The sequence below is a fragment of the Grus americana genome, chromosome 15 (genome assembly GCF_028858705.1).
Source record: "Grus americana isolate bGruAme1 chromosome 15, bGruAme1.mat, whole genome shotgun sequence".
NCBI lineage: Eukaryota > Metazoa > Chordata > Aves > Gruiformes > Gruidae > Grus > Grus americana.
This window is the reverse complement of record NC_072866.1, coordinates 14,701,791-14,724,811: the sequence shown is the minus strand read 5'-3', so window position 1 is coordinate 14,724,811 and position 23,021 is coordinate 14,701,791. Positions and strand designations below refer to the sequence as shown.

Below are 23,021 nucleotides of genomic sequence, written 5' to 3'. Positions count from 1 at the left end.
CTAAACCCCATCGGAAAACATCCATACCTGGACTGTAAGTATCTAAATCAGCAGTTAAATTTGTGTCTACGTAGGGCTGTCCCCCACCAGCCTAGCAAAGAGAATGCCCCAGGGATGACGCAATAGCAAGATGGACGCACCGTGCCTCCGCAGCCCGGTGGTGTCCAGCCATGCCGCACCCTGGATCCCGCTCTTGCTCTCCAAGGAGCATTGCCTCTTCCAAAATAAATCAGCACAACTTCAGATCCTGAGAGCTTAGAGGAGCGAGGCAGGCTCGGTTCTTTATATGGGCATGAAATACATTGTCGGGGAAAGATATTTGACCAAATTGGTAACTGGGTAGCACAGAGTATACCTGCGCAAGTGGTACCTGCAGAGGAGTAGACAGTATATCCGGGCTGGTGTAAGTCAGGTTACTCTCAGAGAGTAAGTTTTTGTAGGGTTTATAAAGATAATTTAAAACAGGCAAAAGGCAGAATGTCCAAATCCACATTATTTTAACAGACCTTTGTGCCTAATGGTGGGATTAAGGATTCAAAGGAGTCTGTTGGGTATTGAGCAAGATTGGAAATTCTTGATGTCTGATTTTTTAAATACCAGTCTCTGTAATGGTGGGTGCCCAGTCTGAAGAGTATCCAGCCCTCCAGTGTCTGGGAAATCTGCTCCTTCTGAAACAGTCAGCGAGGCTGTTTGCACATTCTCCAGATTTTGATATTAGATCCAGAAGAAATTATTAAATTGCTCATGTGACCTAAAATTGTACAGAAAACAGGGCTGTAAAACTACCAGATCCGCCCGTTGATAGGAAGCAGCTTTATCTGGTTTTCCACTCTTTTACAAGCTCTACGTACTGCTCCTGGCCTTTAATCTCACTACAGATTTTAACACCTTTGAACTGTTCATTGCGTTGCAGCACTGCGGCAGGGATGGGAACAGCAGTACCTGAACCCAGATTCTTCTGCGCTTCACAAAGTTATGCACCCTGTTCTGCATTTCTCTGAGTTCAGAAAGGTGGCAACTTTTATGCCTCTCTGTGTCCTGTAAAGTAATTAAAGGGCAGCCAGGTAAGTTTTAGATGGAAGTAAAAACTAATCTTGTCTTTATTTTTCTGTATCCAGGATTGTTTTTATAATACTTGTATTGTTACTATTGCGGTCCTACAGCACGTCTCTTGTTCAAGGTCACGTTGCCTGTGAAAATGAAAAGAATGAATTATAAGTGTATGCAGAGATATAATACAGAACACGTTTAACATGGCAAAGCTAACACTGTATGGTTTTAACCTTGTTTCATTTGAAGCCTCAAAAACGATCTCAGGGCTTCATTGCAGTTTCTCACAGGCAATTTGTTATGCAGGAGCCATCACCTTCCAGTGTCTTGTATGAAACCACCAGGTGTTGTTCAGCCCTTTCATATTAACCTCCTTCATGCCTCTCCAAAGGTGGCCCAGTGTCTGTCTCAAGGCAGCATATGAAAATTAGCCACACATGTATATAAACATGCTATAAATCTGTTTTCACATTCATAAAAATAAAGGTATGAAAAGCAGTGATGATGCAGATACAATTTCCTCCAATACTTCTGTGCTTTTGTTTCCTGCGCACGCTCCGGTCCCTGAGAGCGATGCATCGCAGCAAACCCGAACTGGTGCAGTCAGTAAGCAAAGCCGCTTCACAAGCATTTCCCTGCTGTTTGTGCTGCTGGAATTTAAGGACCTGACCATGCCCTCATTTTAAAAGCCAAACACTAAATTCAGTCAGCAAAGGATTAAGCAGTGCCAGTGCTTTCTGATACCGCTCAAAAAAAATTTCATCGCATATGAGTTATTTGTGTTTGAGTATTATCCCAAAGGGGTGGCAGCTATTTTTTGTAATTCTGTGGAGATGGAGTAAATGGTTATGAATAGCACAGCGGTAGAACAGGATTGATTACTAAGCTCCATTCTATTAAAACCACCTCAGTTTGCCAGAAGGTCTTGTTGCATTGCAGCGGGACTTGTCCGCGTACCCGGTTAGTTTGAAGCCCTAACTCAAATACTGCACAGAAACGAGAAGGTTGGAAGGATTTCAGAAGAGCTGTTCGCTGCGTACTGCCTCACATACTGTTTTCGCCACAGAGGCTGCAAGTCCCTCTCCTCTGTTTGTGACACAGTTTGTACAAATGGCATCTCATCCCGAGCACTTGCTCTGCAATCTTAATGGTCCTTTCCAAGAAAAAGCTCTAATAGTTCATTGAAATTGCGTTTAGTCTGCAGGCCCCCCGGAGCTATTATGAATGCAATTAATGGCTGCAGATCGGGACAGAAATGCGAAGGACTCTATGCTGTATTGACTTAATATATCATAATGGCTCTGTCTGGGCCTGGACGGGCTATTATTCATCCACGAGGTTTGGTGCACGCCACAGCGGCACAGCGCAGCCTTTGTCGTGACTTGAGATCTTGCGGGAAGGACAGGCTTGCAATGTGCCTGCAAGAACAAAAACCAGGAGACCGACCCCAGCTGAGAGTACTGGAAACTGCGGCTCCGTTTCCCCGTAAGCCTTTGGGGGCGAGTGGTTTTAAAACCCTTATGGGAGCTCTGTGGGCAAAACCAGCCGTGGCGTGTGGCTGCCTCTGCTCGTGTGCTGGTCCCGGCTCGCCCGTTCCTCGCTGGCTCCTGGGTCCCCATCGCCGCCCGCAGGGACAGAGATTGCTGCTGCGTGTACGTGTACGTACAGAAGGCAGGCAGAAGGCGAAGACCCCAGGTGAGGCAGACCTACTGACGTCTCAGCCCTCCTGCTGGTCCTGGCCCAAGCTGGTGGTCCGGGATCCCTCTGTAATGCTCAGGAGTGCTTTACGCTGACCCCAGGCTCCAGACCTGGAGCCGAGATGCACAACTCACTGCTGGTGGAGGAGCCGCTTCGCTGTCGTGCGTTCTGATTTCATGCTGGGCAGTAAATGCAGGGCACTTCACGAATTGTGATTATTTTCAACCAGTGAAGCCCGATTTCAATCATGTATTTTCCTGATTTTACACAGTGAACACCACAGCAAATAGATAAGCAAATCTATGTTTTATCTTACAGAATCTCCCAAGGGCCTGAGGCAGTTTCAGGTCCAGTGGCTGAAGTTAAGCTAAATTAAGCATTGTTGAAATGCAGAGTAGGCAGGGAACAGCTTCCCTTCTGAAGCCCTGGCAGTGCAACTGGCTGTGCGAGGGGAAATCCTTTCAAATGTCAGAGAAATCGTTTGCTTTGAAATCTCCATCATCTGTGTTATCTGTTCTTTTAACCTATCTATCTATTCATTCAACACTGCAGTTTCAGAGTCAAAGTTGTCTTCCCAGTCCAGTTCAGGTGTCAGATTTTAAATATCAGCTTCTGAGTTCTGCCATATTTTTACCTGTGGTTTTTGTTGTTGTTGTTGTTGTTTTGTTTTTGTTTTTTAAATGAAACTGGGGTTAGATTCATGTAAACTACAATGTGTTAATATATAGTACAAGAATAAGAAAAATGAGAGGTTCATTCAGTTAATTGGTTTTTACAAATGATCCGTCTCTAATCACAGTGCTGCTTTTGATATGAAAATAGAGATGTAACTGAAATATTGATACAGCTGCACTTCAAAGCAAAATGAAGCAATCTGAGGTCTTTGGTGCTCTTTAGATTTGCACCGTTTCAGGACTGAGTACTATAAACATCTGTTTATATGGAGATAGGATGTGATTACAGAAGAAATCTTTTCCATGTGAGTATATGCTTTTTTAATGCCATTTCAATGTATTTGCACTTTAATTATAACATTCTACTATTTAGGCAGAACTTCTGGAATTTGTTTCAAAAGAGTAATGTAACTCCCTGATCCTAACATACCTAAAAATATATTTGTAACATTCAGCTTAACAATCTGCAACTTCAATCCTAGCATTAAGCTCACCTGTCTGGGGGCTCAGCACATCCCTGGGTAAGTGCAAGCTGACACGGTTTTCTCTTTTGTGAAGAACCCTGATTTTTCCTTCCCAAATGCAGAGCAGGAGAGGCAGGCTTCCCACAGAAGTTGTGATCAGAAATGGATGCGTCAGCTGTTATCTCCAAACTTGCACGGTCGCAATCACAACTGCTTGTATGTGCCAGAAGAAATTGGAATATTTACAGCTTTTCAGTGCAGCAGGAAGGAAACAATTACAAGTGAAACACAAACATACAGTCGCATATACAAATATCGGGGAAAAGCACAAATATGCGCACCAACGTGAATGTTCGCACTCATAGATAAACAGGATGCCAACAGGAACAAGCAGAAAATGGGTTTGCAAGTAGAAAACTTTACCAAAGAATGTAAAAAGTGTGTAGAAGCAGAGGACAAGGCAAGTGTCGCAAGAGCAGAACCAGCAGCGGAGGGCAGGTCCGTGGAGGTGAGTCCACTCCAGCAGTTCTGGCTCTGGGCTGGGAGGGAGCTGTATCTACCCCCCGCGCACTGCACTCTCCTTCACTGAGACAGATAAAGCCAGGAAGAAGGTTTTGTGTTGCTGGAGGAGCACTCCGCAGTATTTGCGAAGTCCAACAGGAGCAAGCTACTCGGAAACGCAGCAGCGTTCAATTAAAGTGATGCTGCAAGCAGGACAAATGGGTGCATGATGTATGATATCAGGTATGGGGTTGTGTCTAGGTTTTGGGACTGCCTGCCACCATCCTTTCCGCAAGTTCACGTATCCCTTTCTCTCTTCTTGTTCCTGAAATTGCGCTACTGAGGGCATGGTCGTGGCCTGACCAAGTCATATTCCTTCATGAGCGCAGTAAATACCTGCATTGCTTCTGACAATAGTCTAAATTGTTTATTTTTATTCCTGCTAGGTTTTCTTTGTCTATATGCTTCTCAGGAAATACATGCTCAAAGGAGCAACCTGTGTATCTCTGACTTACATGCAGTTCCAGCTGAACAGCACTAGGCTTCTAGCAGAAGGATTGAAAGAACAAAGAAAAAGCCTCATTTAATTTACCTTGAGGGATAGTTCATTTTTCAACTAGAGACAATTTGAAAAGCACAAAGCACTATGCCAATATCTTAGTCACTCTCAAAAATAAAATTAAGTCTTTCTTGGTAGGAAAACAAATGTCAATGCTACGTACATTTGCATCCAGCAGCAATTCTGCAGCTAATTTTGTAGTAATTGATATGCTGCTATATTGCTTTATTACGAGTGCTGAAGCATTAAAAATCCAGTTCCGGGCCAGATTTGCTCTAACACCAAAGCGGTCATTTGCCACGTACCTAACAGGCTGACCAGTACACAACAATAATCAGAGCTGGCACAGAGCTTAACCGTTGATGTCCACTGGCGGCCTGAATACAGCTCAGAATATTATGGGCCAGAATTACTAACTTACACAGGGCTGCCTCGTGAAACCAAGAGCTGACCTGGACAATATGAAACCAATACATCAGATGAGAAAAGAAGCTGCCATCCAACCAAAAGGCCATTAAGTAGCTGATAAGTGGATGTTTATATGAGTAGGATTTCAGGATGTTAAATTCAAACCAGTATCTTTTTTTGAGTGATGCTGATAAGTATCTTTATTATGTATGAAAGTGACTGTGAGAGTAACTTTGTGAGAAAAGTGCATAATGGGTTATCTATCTCTCTATTAAAAGGATATGTCTAGGTAGGCTTCATTCAGACACACGCGATAACTTCTTTTGAAATGCAGAACCACACCATCAGCTGACGTATGGTGGATTATTTTCATTGCCTGTCCTAGTACACCTCCGCTGACCATTGCTGTTGCTGCGCTGCAAGGATGCACAGCAGGCAGCAGAGTTGTGCCCGCAGCTCCAGGCATGACTCTGCCTAAAATGAGCAAGCAACAGTACTACCGGCACGTCTCGAAAGAAATTACAGATCCCAAAAATGCAAAAGGAAAAGAGATGAGGTGGAATGAGTGTCTGCTGCTCTGGATAACCCTTATTCAAACATATTTACAGTTAAGCCACTGGCTAGTTATTATAAGGACTCTTTGATGCACAGAAGCTGCCTGCCCTGCACAGGCTTTCCCAAAGCGGTGCTCTGGGTCCTGCTGCTGTAGCAGCTGCTCAGAACGTACCGTGTACACGCGCTGCTCTTCAGCAGTCCTTTACCGGTGTGCTCCGTACCCGTTACCTGGCTGTGCAAGGCAATCTGCTCCTCGAGTCTTTGCTCTGCCCACTTATGGCTCCTGCGAGGCAAATCGCTTGCTTATTCCTGCTCGTACTGCTGGGGATGAGGACTAATTGCTATCAGAGCATCTCGTTACTCTTTCTATAGCCTATCAGCTGGACATCCCAGACTCCATTACCTAGCGAAACCGCCTGCTGATGAACTAATCCTTTCATGTTAACAAGATAGCTTCGTAGTGACACTCCTGCTGCAATTACAGCGACGGGCTTGGCACATTTAATGTTGGGATCGAAACAGTACTGGGCCGCTTGCTGACGTCTTTGCTCGAGTCAACACAAAACGAAGGACAGCGAGGTATTTTCCTTGCGGGACAGAGGAAGACACGGGGAAGCAGACACGTGCTTTGGGCACGGGCGGCTGCTCGGCCCCAGCGGGGCTCGGTGGAGGGGCTTGGCCAGGTGCTGCCCAAAGCACTTCCACTTGGCTCCTGCTCCCAGCTGACCTGGGAGGACGCTGTTTCTCCCCCACGACTCCAGGTGAGGCTTCCATGCCCCACAGCCTTTGGGAACCCTCCTCGATCCTGGAATTCAGCAACGTGGGCTTTGTAGTTAAAAAATTACCTCCATGGAGCCCTCCCTGAAACCTGGACCAGCATAAGGATGGCTCGTGGGGTTTTGTTTCACTTGAAATGTGCTCTTCACCAATTCACGTAGTTTCCCTTTGACTTAGCAGATCCTCTTCAGCTTTCTGCAGCAAGCAGGTGTTTCTCTGTATTTCCAGTCTGTGAACTTAAAGAAATTCTAAAATAATTTGTCATTTTATAAATAAGTTATACAAGCTGTCACCACAAATCTGTCACCACGCAGACAGGTGCAAACATGCGCAGTGTGCAGAGAAAGATGCTGACATGAGATCAGAATAAAGGCCATCTGAAAGCAATTACATTTCCAGGTATTAGGCAAACACAATTATTTAAACTGGTAGTCAAAAACAGTTGATAAAATAGATAATTAAAAAAGATTGACCTGAAAGCTGATTTTAAATTATTCCGTAATGTGCACATAACTCAAATAATTGCTCTCTCGTGACCCAACCTCCATTAAAAGGAAATTTCACCTAGGAAAAAAATTATATATGCAGCACACAGTGATTAAAATAAATACGTATTCTCTCAAATGCTGGAAATGATGTGAGGAACTGTATTAAAAAGTGGGAATGAATTAGCCCTGCATTGCAAACTGTAGTGTGGTCTATCATTTTAATAAATCACACTCGAGAGGCATTGAAATAGAAAGTATGACAATGCATTAGACCGCAGAAATAGTAGATGACCTATTGTATGTAGATGTATAAAAATTAAGCTGAAAAAAATACTGAAAAAGATAATGTAGATGCCGAGGTAGTGGGGAAGTTTGTTTTTCTTATTCAGATTACAGCGGCTGCTAAATGACAGTGGGGGGTCCTGTCGTGGCACGAGCACGTAGCTCGAGAGGTCTCTCTCTTCTGTGGAGAGATTGCATTCGTTCCGGACTAGACAGAAAAGAGGCAAAGAGAAGAGGAGTGAGAATTGCGGCACAGGCAGACTCAAGGCCTGATTTCCAGATATATTTAATGCATCTTGATGAGGGAAATGGAAACCTTGGAGGAGTCTGAGATGCCCTCTGTGATGTGCTGAGGTCACCCCAGTCTGACACAAGGATGAAAAGCAAACGTGGAGACCCGAGGCCCAGTGTGTCCCTAGTGCTGGGAGGCTGGTGGACGTGCAGCCACCCGACTGAGCTGGACACGTCTGATAGCGATACTGATGGCTGGAGAAGAAAAGCGGCTCTTTGGCTCGCTTGGCAGTTGGCACCCCTCTGCCTCTGCAGCAGCGTGGCACGTGAACGGCTCGCAAATGCGGTCTGTTTGTGCAACATTCTCATGAAAGAAGAAAATCTCGCAGTGCCTCAGTTGTGAGATGTTGCTTCTGACTTAGGTTTTGATGGCTTGATGCTCAGCTGGAATAAAGAAACTCGACTGTTGAGACAGTGAAACTGCAGCAGTTCATACCCGGTTCTGTTGCTCCTGATCTTCTTGATGCTTTCAGTACCTCTGGCCAAATACATGCATTGGCAACAACACCATCAAATAGAAAATAAATGACTTTTGACCTATGGCTATCCATACATACACAATTCAGAGAAACTGGTTGAAGAGGTGGATAGCACCAAAGGACATTTTTGGAAGAAAATCTTGTAAGACCCCAGATTTAATAACGTGTAGCTCTGCCAGTCTCATTGCAGAAACATGAGCGCACCCGCTTTCAATTTAAAGTGCTCTTCTCCACACGTAGTACTTCTCTGAACCTGTCACTTCTCAGGAGTCTCTTTCTCAGGCAGTCTGCATTTTAAATCAAGCAGTTATGACAGTTTTCACTGCAAAAGGGGACAAATTAGTGAAAGCAGCAAATATAGAAGCTTGGTTACAATAATTGCTAAACAACAGTAACCAGGGTTCCTGGAAAATAACTGTCTGACTCAGATTTTTGCAGTGACCATCCATAGAAGAAAGTAAGTCATGTAGGGCTAAACCAGCCTACTAGCTTTGGTGCCTAAAGTAATGAGTTACAAAATGGCGCAGACTGAGATCGTTAATCCTGGATTTATTGACAAGTTTGAAAGCCCTGGGTAGACCTTCGTTAGAAATTCAGCTGAAAGTGCAATCTGCTCCTGCATCTGTAATATTCTTGAAGCCCTCTGCAATTTTAGATATGTTTGTTTTCCCAGGATGTCTTTGAGACAGAGTGATGTGGGTAGTCCCATTTTTGAGGATGGGATGTTGAAGCTCAGAGGTAGAGATGCTGAATTATGGCTCGAAGCCAAATTTTCACCACCTCACCTGCATGTCCCCTCCTTCCCCTTTGAAGAAAACCGGACTTGCAGACTGGACACTACTGATTTAATCTTGCAGGTTTTTTACACGAGTTCAGGCGCAGTCTGTGACTTATTGAGCAGCGGTAGAACGGAGTGGTTACAAAGGAGCTATTTTACTAATCTGCTTTCAGAGTCCAATTTTCACATCTGAGCCTTATGATAGGAGATCAAAGTCCCTCATTAGGGAACTGAATCCAATATTTAATACATTTAATTCCCTCTTTAGATACTCACAAGATAGCCTGGTTTCCAAATAAAACAGCATCCAAGCTCCTTTTGACACTCAATGAAGGGACAGGATGAGTGTTTTTAAGACCTCATTTTCTATGCCGTTACACGGTGGTGAAGCAGGACTGACTTCAGTAGTTATACTGGCATACAATCAGCATGTCAAAAGCAGGATCAGTCTCCTTTGCTTTACATGAGGGGATACAGGAGTATCCTTATTAATTCATCTGTCTTTCAAAAACTATCCTGTGATAGTCTGCACTATCATCTTTGAAACATCCTGGACTTGGGGAATGTCAAAACTTAGGATATGAGCGCACACTATTACTCTCTAAGTTGTATTGGAACTGATTAACCTATCAATCTCTATTATTGAACTACTGGAAATGAGACACGTACTTCTCCTGGGGATTTACCTGGAGTGAGATCAAAAGGAAACTGCTTTCTCCCTTCCCTGCATGAAGGTTCAAAATTTGTTTTGACTAGTGATGTTAAAAATAAATAAATATATGAAGTGACCTGAATAATTTGAGCAATTCCCTGGTGATTAAGGCAGGAAGCGTTTGAAACATGAAAAGTTGCACCCATGTTCAAATGAAAGAGGTCCTAGTTAATTATTTAGAGCAGCCGAAAGCTCATCAAAAATTTAACCAAGATTTATTTCTCTGTGATTGTGCAGGCACCACAATGTGCAGAAATGGAGGCTTTAACTCTGTTAAATGAAACTCTTGAGTTTTCACCTCCCAGATTGCCAGTCCTGGCTCGGTGGGGCCAATGGATCCTTTTCTCCCATCACCTCTCTTCCCCAAGCACCTACAGAAAATTGCCTTGGACTGTCGGTGATGCACATTAGTAGAGTGGATTTAAATAGCATACCCAGGCAAATAAATAGCTTACAGCATTTGAACTACTGGAGTACTCGCCCCCAGTAGATGATATCAAATACAAGCCAGTCTGCAGCAGAGCCCCACTCCTCTCCCATCTCTGGGGTGGTGTGGCTATAATCCTGGACCTGGAAGAGCTTGAGGAAGGGAAGGGAAAGCATGGACTGCCTTTCCAGAACCCTGCAGGGCAGTTAGTGCCCATATTCCCTCCCCCTGTTTCACTGATGGAAATACAAACATTCCTGGTGAAGGTGGGGAGAGGATTTTACAGGCCCAGAATAAGACCCAGAGGTGAGGATAGTTCCTTGGTTATCCATCCATCCGTCCATCCATCCATCCGTCCATCCATCCATTCTGCTAACATATGTGATACACTGATAGGCAGCTCTTTTTCCCTTCGTTTCTCTTTTTTCTTCCATTGACCCCTAATTCCCAGACTTGAGGAGTCAGACCTTTGCAGCACTCTGACTTCCCTGGCCAGAGGTGACATACCTGGAGGACTGGCTTTGCAGCCAGGCTCCTTGCCTTTAGGTACCCTAAATCTGTGCTCCCTTAAATAACCAGTGCTGCAAACTGGGAGCTGTTTTTAAGCAATTTAGTTCAGAACTCACCAATTTTGTGCACGCTGCCTCAGCGCTAGGTCTGGGCCATTGCCCTTTTCTTTGAAGTCCATTGCATTTGTGATTTTCTTTGATCATTGCTGTGGAAATGACTGAAATGTTTTTCTCGTAGGTTTGTATGCACACAGACATAAGAGGACTGAGAACTTCAGTAAAGGTGAAACATCTGACCTTATCTTGACTTGGTTAGGATTAAAGTAACATTAAATAGGACAAAATTATGTTCTAACTACCTTGAGAGACTAATGAGGAGGGAGTAGTATTATTCTTCTACTTCTATCAATATACTCAATACATTAAATGACTGTGAAAGAGCTTTGCGGGTAAGCTTAGCAAGCGCACATTTTTGCCAAATTAGGATTTCTAAGGCATCTATTTCTTTCACTGATTTTCCAATGGTGGCACTCGATACCTAATATCTCAAAAGGATAAAAGGTCCCTGAAAAAGAAAAAAACCAAACCCATTCTTTTCCCACTGTCTCTGAGCAGAAAGGTCACCAAAAAAGGGCACCCCAGGTTTTCAGTCACGCTGCATTCTCCCCAGTTTCTAGAGCTTCCCAGAGCGCTCTGTGCACTGAGCCACAAGAGAGAAAGAAACGACTCTCTGCCCCATGTTCCTGTGCTGGTTTGGCTGATTTCTCAGTCTCCATGGGTCGCTATAAAAACTTATTTAACAAACAAATCTCTGAGTCATTGCACATAGTTCTTGCAAAAGCAATTCAAGGCTCAGGGGTGATCAACCAGGGGAACGATGCTACAAATAATGGGGAAAGTGCTGAAGAATTAAATAATGGCATTTCTTAATTTCAATTACACCAATCTGTGGCATACCAGCTTGCAAACCCCACTTGTGATCTTCTCTGAAAAAGGCTAAAAGGGAACAGGAAAGGATGGTGATCAGGAAATCAAGGGGGGGTGTGGAGAAAGAAATGGTCCGTACGAGGTGAGCTGAATGAACATCAGACCCATTGGTGGCAGAGGCTATCCTGCTGGGCTTTCAAACCGTGAATAATATGGAGAACATAAACAGGGAACGATTATTCATCCTTTCTCACAATACATTAAATATTTTTTTATACTGAAAAGATTTTTGGTGAATAGCTAAAATAAACCCCCGAAATCAAGCTGAATATTTTAATGCTTTGTAAGTGGTAACTAGGGAAAGAAACTGTACGAGGCTTGCATTTTCATTTGAAGTATTACTGTATATTTTGATTCATTTGGCTCAGTTCATAATATAATGGAGCATAACTGATGTAACTGGGCTTGATGTGGCTCCTTGTTACACATACTGGAACAATATCTGCAGAAACATTTGAAATTACACGTTTTTTTTTCAGACATCTATTTTAAGGATCAGTAACTTCAAACAAGCAGAGCACTTAGGCATATTTTAAAGGCTTATTTCCTGCAATCATGCATGGGTCATGGCTTAATCCTCATCAGAAAGCACACATTTTGGGATCCTGATTACAGGAGGGGGCAGTGAAGGAAGGACATGGAAAGAAAAGTATCAGAGTTTTCAAAAAGAGCCCAGAGATCTTGCACCGAACTAGCAAATCTTTGATGCTAATTTAGAAGAGAGAAGATTTTTTTTTTTTTTAAATTCTGAAGGAGAGACCCCAAGAGGCAAAACAAAAAGTTGATGAGAATTTACGTCGCTGCTCAGCACTGTGGGTCCATGTGTGACACAAAGGACAGGCTTTGGAAGACCCAGCTGTCCTGGCAGGGAACAGGCAGCCTGATGGGAGGAGCCGCTAAATCCAATATTTCTTACCAATTTACTGAATTTCTTAGTACTTTGTAATAAGTTTTTTAAAGGGAAAGACAGGCCCATGACTTATTTTTGAGTGAGAAGGAGTAGGGCGGCTTTGCTTGGCCACATGCACAGCTTCTCTCAAATGAGATGGGCTGGCAAAAGGATCCCGGTGTTTTGCTGGAGAGAGGTGGAAATACAACAGTGTTCTGCAGCAGATAAGAACGGGATTCTGGGCCAGTTGGAATAAGTTAAGCAAATCATTACCTGTGAATAAATTTTGCAGGAAGAAAAATGCTAAATATATTTATTAATAGATACCATATGGTTTTTGCTGCTTCTTAACAGAAGGCTCGTAAAAGCACACAGCTACGTTCAAGAGTTCCCCAGTCACACACATTTTCTGCATGTACTTTATACACTCACCACTTAATAGCCAGAATACTCATTTAGTGGGTATTTTAAAAATGAACAGCCATCCCTTAGAGGTCTGTGTAATGAAAGTCTGTTTATTCCTTTCAATCACACCTAGATGAAATGTCCAACATGCAAATTTCTTAAGTAATTTAATTTAAGAAATTTGGATATTTGACAGTTGAACAGGAGGTTTTGTATTTTGAAAAATAAGGAAGGGAATTACCTATGCCACTCAATTTCCTTTCACATATCACTGAAATGCCAATATTTCTGGAGTATAGGATTTTTGAAGATATTCTGTTATTACAAATTATTGTTAGTCTTGCTTCTAAGGATTCTTCCAAATGTCCTGAGACAGGCACTCATGCTCATTAGCGGAAGTTCTCCCCTCTCTCTCCACCCCTTTCTGCGTGAAGGTTTCGCCGACTGATGTGGTTTACAGAAGCCTCCCGGCTGCTCTTGTTTGTGCTAACGGAGCGACCTTGAGCTGATTGGGCAAAGAATGAAGGGAGCACAAACCATGCCAGTATTCACCTTACGCTCCAGTCGTTGTCCGTTATCTCCTCAGAGACCACTCCAGAAATGGGGTTATGATTGTCCTCCCCCTTCACATTTTAACCCGATGCCTGGCAATGCTGTGCAGAGCAACACCCGGAGCTTTCAGCCACGCAGGCGTAGGCTCTGGCTAATTGGCTCTGGTTCAGATCTATGAAGTGTGGCAAGCAGAGGCAGGATTTTAAGGTCTATTTAATCAGCCCAGTAACTCAGATTTTGATTTGAGCTTGAGTTGTTTATGTACAAGAGAGGCTTCTGCTTCTGGGGGGATTCTGGCCTCGCTGCACCCTGCATCCGTCAATTATTGGAGATGCTACAAAGCAACGTCCTGAGCAACAGCAGTAATAACAGCGTAAGGAAGATAAACTTCTCCTCATGCTGTAAAATTAAGAGAAGATTTTAGGAGACATTTCAGCTGTCTTGCAGGAGAGCAATGAGTAACCAAGCAGTTACAATGGCCCTAAGGTGGGGACAGAATCGCTCTTGCAGCGCTGCGGTGAGGGCGATTGGCTTTATGGGCATTTCTGCACGTGCTGAGCTCCGTGCTGCTTTGGCTGCTCCTCCAGCACTACCCAGACTGTCTAGGTTTAATCCCTGGGGAAAGTTTTTGTGACCCACACACATTGCCACAACTATGGCGCAGGTATTTCTACAGCAAATCCTGCAGAAAACACTTGAGATCTTTTCTCTAGAGCATCGCTGCCTGGTTTGCTGAAGCTAGGCAGTGCGAGAGGCTATCTAGGGGCCTGGACGCTGTTTGGGTGCTATATTCTCTGAACTCCAACGTGATATACGTCCAAGTGCAGTGATTAAGTTATCTCACTGGGCAGCTGGTCATTGTCAAGGGTGTTTTCAAGCCTTCCATAAGTGGAGGAACACCCAAAGAGGCCAGGCTGCACATTTTGTAAAACTGACTTGTAAATTCCAAATTCAAATATTTTGATTTTTAAGCTCAAGTTTAATCTCACCAGTGTGAAAAGCCTGTTTCTGCCTACCTGTTACACTCAGAAGCACTTCTGCAGATGAAAACCAGCTTTCCATCCTGCAACCTCCCACAGACATATGCACACACATTATGTCCCATGTTTAATTGCCTTTCCAAACTGTCTTATCTTGGCACGAACTTGTCATTGGTTTATCTCGGCTCAGGATAAATGCATACCTAATCTTATTACTGGATGCACTCAGAGCAGGCAATCTCATTAATAGCCACCCTTAAGGGATTTTTTTTATCCATGGATCAATTTCATAATTGGAACACATCTATATAATATATATCTCTTCAATGGCACAGCCGTTCTCATGCTGTTCAGTCTTGCACATCTCATGGGGGAAAAAAAAAAAAAGAGAATCCAGAAAGAAAGAATGTATTTTTAAACCAGAGATCCTTCCTGGAAGCTTGTTAGGTTTTCAGATCACACCACAGGCTTACAGGCTTGATTTGTCAGGTTCATGATTGTTACTGGATATGTGAGTTCTATCGCTTTTAGCCTGGATAGTCACTAAGAATAGTTTTCCCTGCTCTTAGTGGCAATGCATTGAATTCTGTATGCTCTTCATTGTGGTATATAGAATTCTATAATGGGAAAACCCTAACTTGTTGGCTACATGTCATTTTCGACAGCAGCAGGAGCTATGTAGCTTTTAAGATTTAAATTATGTTCATTTATTCAGTGACTGCAAAATACCCTACTAAGAGTGTAATAGCTTAAAGGCTTCCTAATCAACTTTACTTCATCATTAAATAATTATGCTTTGTGTATCTGAACTACACTTTTGTCACATCTCATATATAGGATAGTTAGTGAATATGAATCATTACTGAGGCTGAGCGAACCATTCCTAATTAACCCTGAACCAAGCAAAAGTGCCTGGTTTTGTGTTGTGTGAAGCTTTCAGTGAGTCTGGGCTAAGTTTCCAACAAACTTTGATTCAATTATATCCAATTCCCAGCAAAATAAAATATATGTATACTGCACAGACCCAAGCCACAGCCAGCATTACTTAGTTTGGTGGATTTAATTTTTTTTTTTCCCCCTTCTGTCAGGATCATTACAGTTCCAATCCAAAGGGATTAATTTTCCTTCTGCCTCCTGCTCTGTAGGCACACAGTGAGGATGGGCACCACTGCAGCTCTTGGGATAAGTACATGGGAAATTAGTGAGCAAGTATTTTACAGTTTTACCTATTGGTAGCTGCAAGCCATGCAATTGCACACAAGGTTTTTCCCAATGACACCACTGGGCATTGCTAGCCAGCTAGTCACAATGTGAGAGAAATTACTGCTATAATTCAAAAAGTGAATAGCAGTGTTAGTGATAAAGATGAAAAATTAAAAAAATAGCCAGAAATGTACATTTCCTAGGTTCGATTATCAGCAGATCCCAAAACACTCAAAAAAATCAAATATCTTCATCAGCTGCCCATAGTCATCTTACCCAAGGCTGCCAAGAACAAAACCTTCTGTCTCCGCCGGCGTGATGGGAAATAGGCTGCAACGACACCAGAGCCGTTCACGGATGCGTGCTCTCATCGCACTTAACGTGTGACTTGGCTGCCGCAGGACAGGCTGCGCTGCGCTCGCTCGACGGGCAGTTCTCACAAAACCCTGACGTACGGAGGCCGGGGTCAGATGTGAAGCAGGGGACACCCCCGCTCGGGTGCGGAGACTGAAGCCCAGAGCGTGCCAGCTCATCTAAGGCTGCTTGGGGCACTCTGCCGTTGGAGACCTGTCCTGCAACCTTACAAGCGCTGCCGGGGCCAGGAACGGGAAAACAGAATGGCCTCATATCAGTGATAAGACACCCAGTTTGGATCACGATGGCAAGTCACCGTCAGCCCTACTTCCTTAAGGATATCACGGATTATCTGCTGCTCACGGTCTTCAAATCAAATCTTTCCAAAACACAAGCTACATTTCAAATAAAATAGCTAACGAGCACCCAGGAAAGGTGGAAGGGTTTGGAGGGCAACTGATTGATAGGGACATTTCTTTGGAGCATGCCATTCAGTTGCTTCATTTATATTTCATTAAGCATGAAATTATGTTTATAATTGTATTAGGCAGCTGTGTGAGAGATATTAGCTTATAAGCCCGGACTGAATTAAAACAATTATCAATTAATTATTATTTTGTTTTTCATTTTTAATGAAATTATGTTCCTGAATTCAAAGTGCTAGTGAAAGTAGTGTATTATTTTAATTCATAAAACTATCATTCCGCTTGGCTGCTGTGTAACTGAAAGAATAGGAGTAGGCGTTATTTAATGCAAACACCGTATCATCCACGAATGCGCCTTTGCATAAGCTGTATGGAGAGCGGAGACTCCCTGCTCCAAAATGGACAAGAGAGGGAAAAAAACCACCTCCTGTCTGAGGGCTGTGCTGCAGGGAGATGGTGCAGCAGGAATGGCCACGCAGCATACAGGGAACCCAGTGATGAGGAGGTGAAAAATCATAAGAGGAGCTTTAAAACAACCGATGTGTCGCAGTGCCCACAGTGACACGTGGCCAGCCGGCAGCCAACCCTTCTTGCTGGCAGCCAGCCTCATCCGCAAAGCCCTGCGTGGTGGAAAGGGAGGGACAGCTTGGAGCAGAATGGGCCTTTCTCTGTAGTTTGTCCATACACAGAAATCAGAGCTAGGAGGGTTTTGGGTGTTTTTTTTTTTTTTTCCCCCCATCTAAAAATCTGTCAGGACTATGGCTCCCTATTATATTTTTCAACATCATCCTGTGATATTAATACATATGCAAAAATCTCTTGGACTTCAAAAGGCCGTATTCACCTGGTGTAAGAGCTGTGGGATATTTCCTGAGGCGTTGCAGACATCAATGGCTTTCATAAAAAAAAAAAAAAACCAACCCCACAACAAAACCCAAACCAAAAAAAAGAAAAAAACAAAACAAAACAAAAAACCCTCAAACCTTTAAGCCAGTGCTGTGGCACATGAAAAGTTCTTCAGTTCACCTTCACATATTTTTCTATTGCTTTCCAGTGCTCACGCTTATTCTGCTAATGATTAAGGATCTCAAGCACTTTAAAACAAAGCTTTTCACCTTTAGGTACTTTTTCAATCTGTGTGAGAAGAACAGGTTCCTCACTGGCATTTATCTTACAATGTGTTCTCTGGCACCCCGACCAAAAATATTTTGAAACACGTTCCTTTTCATCTTGGAGCTTTGTGAGTGCCAGACAATCCAATTTTTTTAAATTTATTTTTAAAGACTGATTCTTTTTGGCGTCTCCTTTTCCACTTTCTTTTCTTCTGAATGCAGCTGACCACACGGTTTCATTCACTGAAACAGCCGATTGCAAAATTAGACAAATACTTTGACTTTGCCCCTGGCTTTCGTGGTTGCCGTACTTCTGAAGACTCCATTCACCTCTAATTACATGTCCGTTGAAATCATGCAGAGAAGGAACAGTGTAAGTCATTAGCCCTCCTAAATGAATGTGCAGCTGAGTAGCTAACAAAGGGATTAACACTTGACAGCAGAAGCGTTGCATGCTGAAGGAGCGGGTCATCGGGTGACTGCCTATTACACAGAAATAATTGCCACCCAATGCTGAGAGAAACTGATGTCCGCAGGCTGTGTTTCCTGCACAGAAATGCATTTTCTCTCATCTCTTACCCCTCTGCTTGATCGGCCTTTGCGGGCCCCAAGGAGGAGAGCCGTTACCGGGTAGGGGACGGGGGAGCCGAGAGCCCGGGCAGCGGGAAACAGCGTGGACTGGCTGGGGAGCAGGAAAACGGGTTTTGGAAATACAAGGGGACTTGAAGCCCAAGGAAGTTCAATAGGAACCTGTTGAACAGAATACTTCCACCTCTTAAAAAAAAAAAAAAAAAAGGCCGTAATTTTAAGGTTTTAAAAATCCTGCTTTGCCTAATCCTCCATTGCCATAGTATGGCATGCAGCTTTATACAAATGGTTCTTCGTTTTGGGGTTGCTTTTTTCTTTAGATACTTAATAATGAGACTGTAAAGACGTAGTACAAATATTTGTCGTCTTCTGCTACCTAGCCTTTTCTTATTTAAAAGCACTTTATGATTCAGGACAGTATCCACACTACAATGAGCCTTTCATAGATTAAGCTGTCCCTAGACAGACTCCTCTCTAACTTTTTTTTTTTTACCCTTTGGAGAATTCAATTCTTATTCATGGAGCTTAACAGATCTGTTAATTCTGTGGCTGCTAAGAAAAAGTACCTGTGGAGGACTTCAAACATGCAGTAATATTTACTAGCTACAATAGGAGGCTGAGTTAGGGGATCGTGGTCATCACTGTCACCGTGGTGCTGTCAATGAATTACTGAATTGTGCTTGCTGAAAACATGCCACTACATTAGCATAATGCGCTATGAAATATCCTGTTTAGCAGTGAGAGTGGTCTTATAGTTAGGAAAGATTTTTGGGTAAGACTTCCTGCTGGAATAAATACTCATCACTCTATTGAAGTCACTGCAGCTGTTGTGATTCAAACGGGCTGAGATTTGTTCCCTTGTCTTAAAGCAGACAAGGACAAAGTAACGGCTAAAATGAGCGGGGAGCATTCAGCACACGTTTGGAGTTGAGCAGACAGGAGGTCTGTGTTGGACTTCGAGCAGGGATGCATTTTTCGTTTGCGCTCTACCTTGAACTGGTTGCAATGCAAACCTTGTGTCCTAATGCGTGGCTGAAATAATTCCCAGCTAGGATCACACAGAGGATTTCCAGGCGAGTGGGGTCAGGGCTTCTGTTTGGTTGTTTGCTTTCACCAACAATACATGGTGGAAACCTTTTTGGCCTATTTTGGAAAAAAGGTGCCATTTCATAGCAATTTAGCTCCAAGTGATTCAACTGGACTATACATAGCTATGCTTTGACATCTTCAGCCCAATTTAAAGACAGTGGGTTTTAGTGCAGGCATTTTAAGTTACCTAATCAGCCACTGGGATGAAAATACCATAAAGATAGATAACTAAGGCTGAGAAAAGGCACAATAGCAGCAGGGTGGTATTGTACAATGTGAAAAGGATGTTTATATCCAAACATCTCACGCGCAGTTGAGCATGAATTCACATTAGATCAACTTGAGCTTCAAACATATATTTATTAGATATGGGTGGAAACAACTGTTTTTCAGTAGTAGAGTACTAATATCACAAAGGTTTTCATCTGGTGAAATATGTCTAAAAACCTGAACATGGCTAGTATTTCCAAAGGCTAGCTGAACAACAGCATCTGAGCACAGGTGACGATACCTAGTTGTCTCTGTTATTATTAATCTCTTTTTTGCTTTTCTTTTTTTTTCTTTATCTTCAGTGGCATGTCAGTTTTATTATGATATGCCCTGTAGAGATTTGTAAGGAGCAAAGCTGAATCCATTTTGGTTTTTTTTTTTCCCCCTACTGACTTTTTAATATTTCATTATGGTGCATCGGCAGAGCAGATGAGGTGAGTGGGGTTCCCAGGACCTGGGGTCGATGAACCTGTACACAGCCAGAACCTCCTCGGTGCCCATGGCCACCAGCCCAGCTGAACAGCCCATGGGTACACAAATAGGAGCTCTTTCCGCCGAGCGCAGTGGAGGTGTTGATGCCACTTATGAGCAAAGGCTGGAGGAAGGGCCACAGAAGAAGCGATTATGGGAATAAAAGTAAATTTATCCATGAGACAATGGGCATCTCGCAGACTGTCTTCCATTCACTATGGAATACTACTTCCTCTTGTCTGATAAAGTGACAGCTGGTTAGTATATTTGCCTGATTATTTAGTTCTCTGCATCACTTTGAGCAATGTAATCTCTCTAATTGGTACACAGAATTTGTTCCAGTGTGGTTAAAACAGCAGATTCTGTGTCAGGATTCCTTCATGGTTGTTTTCGCTATCAGCTTCAGAAATCATGCAAGAGGAGTCTAATTTTGTGTTTATTCATTTACACAGTTACCATGTTTGCAGCCTTAGAAACAGTATTCAGGTCTTCATATGAAGGAAATAAAATGCCCTAATTAATTTTCTGCATCACTGAAATGGAGCTTCGGTCAAATGGGGAAGGCAGACGTTGCAGATGTCAAAGAGAGCCATGCTAGCACCAAGCCTCCAGCACTGTTTAGGAGCAAAAGGTAAAAATGAGACAGTAGACAAGATGATGAAAATGCTGATTATAAGAGGTATTTGGATGAGATAAGCAAATCTCCTTGTAATCTCAAATAAATCTGAAGTTTTCTTGCTGTGTTCTCACCCAATCCAGAGTCCATCATGCATTTTGTTTCTGAAAACAGCCCTGAGTTTATTTTTATGCTTCAGGCAGTAACAGTCTGGCTGAAAAGTCTCTTCCTTGTCCTTATTTGTTAAAACCCTAAAGGTTATTTCCTGAAGATAAGAGTGCGGTCGCTGCCTTCACAATGCACAGATTTTCTTTAATATAAACAGACCTGATCTGTTTGGTCCGGGGTGGTTTTTAAAGGCTAGCTAGTAATCATCCCCTCAAAGATGTCTCTGTCTTTCAGAACTGGCCCTGCAAATCCATCACTTGGCTGGAAAAGCTCTTGGTCAGGAACCTGCTCCCAAGAGGAAGACTTGGAGATTGAGTATTAAGGCGAGAGTGTTAGAGGTAAAATAAGCATGGTTGTGTTTTGTTGGTCTTTTTTTTTTTTTTTTAATTGCTGTAAGCAACTGTATTAAAGCATGGATACTACTGCTAGGACTGGTACTTCTCTACGGATTGTATTTGCGATGTTAGACTTGCTATGCTCTGACTATTTTAAATTCCTCTGGAGACTTTTATCCCAGTATGTCTAAACAGTTTAGCAGCATTCGTGGGTCATCATGGCACCCCAGTTAATGACTAAGAGAGCTTTTGATGCCCACTTTACAGAAGCGGTCATCCTGAAATACATTTAGTTGGTGAAAAGGGACAGAAAGGGCTAAAGTATCCCTGGTTCCATAAGAGCAACAGGCATTATAAAGTTAAGAAAAATTTCCTTTTCATAAGGAAGAAACACCTGAAAGTGGCGAATTTGTAGACCTTTGAAATAAAAAGACATGATAACAGTCTTCTAATTCTCAAAAAGTCTGCAAAGAGAGTACTTCTGAAATACTGTTCTGGTCACCAAAGGGACAAGAAAAGTGGCTGGCTCCACATGCAGCAAAGGTTTAAATTAGAGATTTGGAAAAGCTTCTTAATGAAGTATACTTAATCAGTGAACCCGGCTGCTAAGGGATGCTGTAAAAACCAAGTTATAAAGGACCAATTAGACCAACACCTGTCTGGAATGGGCACAGCAGGATTCTGCTTCCATGCAGCGAAAATGGACTTAAAGCCACTATCATACTGTGGTGCTATTTTTTATCCCCCAGAACCCCACTCGGGTCCTGAGAATTCATTTTTTGCTAGACACATATACATCCTCGACTGCATGCAGGTCCTCCAGGCTTTCAGTCTGTCTCACTTCTATAGTGCTGCCTGTCAGGAAAGACAATATCATAAACCTAAATTATGTGACATCAAAGTCCTCTCATGAAGAAGTCATGTGGATTAACATTAATTTCATTATTCTGAGTAGAGCAGCCTTCCCTAGGGAAAAAGGTGTCTTCCTGACTCTCTTGAGCTGGGACTTCAGCTGACCTCAGTTAGGGAAGACTCTACCCCATAACTATCTTTTTTGGGGGGAGTGGGTGTTCAAGGCTGAGGATCCTTGAGGAGAGGGGTTAGTTCCTTACAGTCGACAATGAGGTATGCAAAGGTTCTCTTGGTTTCCCACAGACACTGTGAGTACATTAACGTTGGATGGTTCCCCAATCCTGGTGCATTGTACGAGAAGCGTGGACATGCCATTCACAACTCTGGATTCCCCTCTGAAAGTCAGGATCCTTCATGCCAAAGTCAGTGCTGCTTCCTAGGCTTCTAAATCCTTGAATTCAGTCTTAGTCATGAGTTGCAAGAATGATATCCAGCATTGTAAGTCAGCAGTATCCCCCAAATAAGATGATAAAGCAGCTGTGTTGGCTCTAGAGCAGCTTAACTTTAGGCTTCTGAGTATGATGAATTATTGTTTAAGGAGATGTATTCATAATTCTGTTCCTTCCAAGCAGGTGGTTGATATTTTGAGATCCCTGCTGTATCAGCACTATGTATATTTGGCACAGAAACTGCATGAATATTATAAATTCTATATTTAATTGGGTCTCAAAGAAATCCTGTAAATCATAGTCATCCCATCAAACAAAACAGGAAATTGATATGGTGAGGTATTCAATAACATTGCTTCTTTTTGCCCCTAAATATTAGAAACTTTGTTGTTTCCTTAAGAAGAAAAAAATTATGATAGAGTCGGGTATCTTTGATGTAGCTCTGTTTGTCTGAAAATAACATAAAGTCCTAATTCTTAGCACAGAAATCAAGTAATATGAGAAAGTACTTTTATATACAGCACCAAGGCTCCCTGAGCCAGCACTCAGACAAAAAAAAGCTCTCTCTTTAGGCTTTCAGTGAGACTACAATGCCACTATTTATTCAGGTTGTGTCCTAAGCTT

General features: G+C 42.8%; 1 long non-coding RNA gene across 1 annotated transcript; it reads left to right on the top strand.

Annotated features, from left to right (window-relative positions):
* Positions 1-20,464, top strand: LOC129213438 (uncharacterized). The gene is made up of 3 exons (XR_008579443.1): positions 1-34; positions 914-1,064; positions 20,430-20,464. It is a non-coding gene; the product is annotated as an uncharacterized LOC129213438 (long non-coding RNA).
* Positions 20,465-23,021: the final 2,557 nt, after the last annotated feature.